Source organism: Mus caroli, unplaced genomic scaffold, assembly GCF_978045245.1.
Source record: "Mus caroli unplaced genomic scaffold, Mus_caroli_1 scaffold_12, whole genome shotgun sequence".
Classification (NCBI taxonomy): domain Eukaryota; kingdom Metazoa; phylum Chordata; class Mammalia; order Rodentia; family Muridae; genus Mus; species Mus caroli.
This window is the reverse complement of record NW_028227267.1, coordinates 66,280,036-66,281,127: the sequence shown is the minus strand read 5'-3', so window position 1 is coordinate 66,281,127 and position 1,092 is coordinate 66,280,036.

Below are 1,092 nucleotides of genomic sequence, written 5' to 3'. Positions count from 1 at the left end.
CCTGCCTGTCTGCTTCATTATCCTTTGGGTGGGCATAGGGGGAGAGGCTGGGATGGGGGATTCTGTCCATTTAGGAATGTGGGATTTCTTTCTGTCATGGGTTGTAGTCGGAGCTCGGTGAGCAGGGGTGACAGGCAGAATGGAGCAGCTCCAAGCACTAGAGGTACTAAGAAGTAATGCCAGCAGGGACAGGGCCGGGCCTGATGGGAGAGTTCAGGGTTGGGGGCTGAGATGTGTTCTTGATTCTGGAGCTGTTACCACGAGGTTGCCAAACTTGGTGACATTTCTAACTATTCCCCACTAAAGTTTTCCTTCTCTGTGCTCCGTTGATACACCAAACCCTTGTGGCTTTCTTCTCTGGGATCAAGTCTTTGTGCATTCAGTTTGGGAAAGCTGGGAGTGGGTGGGGCAGAGGTGGTCAAAGTAACTGCTCACCCAGGGCTTGGTGGCCTCTGGGGACATTAGCACATCCTGGGCCTGGCCTTTCCTCCAGAAAAGGAAAACTCCATTCTGTGTCTTGTTGAGTCAGAGTCTTACTCCGTGATCCAGGCTGGCCTGGAATTGGAGGTCAAACTCCTCCTTCAGCTTCCACCAGAGCCACCTCAGCCGCTGATAGAAAGCACCATTCTTGGCTGTGGCTGACAGTTGAGCAGGCAGTAAGGTGCTACGCATGTGTCACCCAACCGAGACAGTACAACTGGTGACAGGAGAGAAGCTCAGAAATTCAGAGGCCGAATCCTCACTGAAGGCTGGAGTCAGCTCAACCTTATCACCGCCTGCCTACCAAGTGCCCTGAAATCCCTGTCCAGAGGCCCCTGGAGCAGGAGAATCACATCGGACTTGGGGAGGGACTAAGGTTGGGCTGCCTCTATATTCTTCCTGGTACTCTTGGCTCCTTGACCTGTCACTTAAGGTGCCCTTATCTGAGGCAGGGTTGATGACAGGAAGAGTGATGCACCAGATCTGTCAGGACTGGGGAAAGCCTAAGTGCACAGGGCAATGGCCTGGCCCTGGCTGGTTCCTTGAGCCTGGGTGTGGCTTGGACCCTAGCCAGGATGGTTAAACAGCTGCTTGCAGAACAAGACCTGCGTG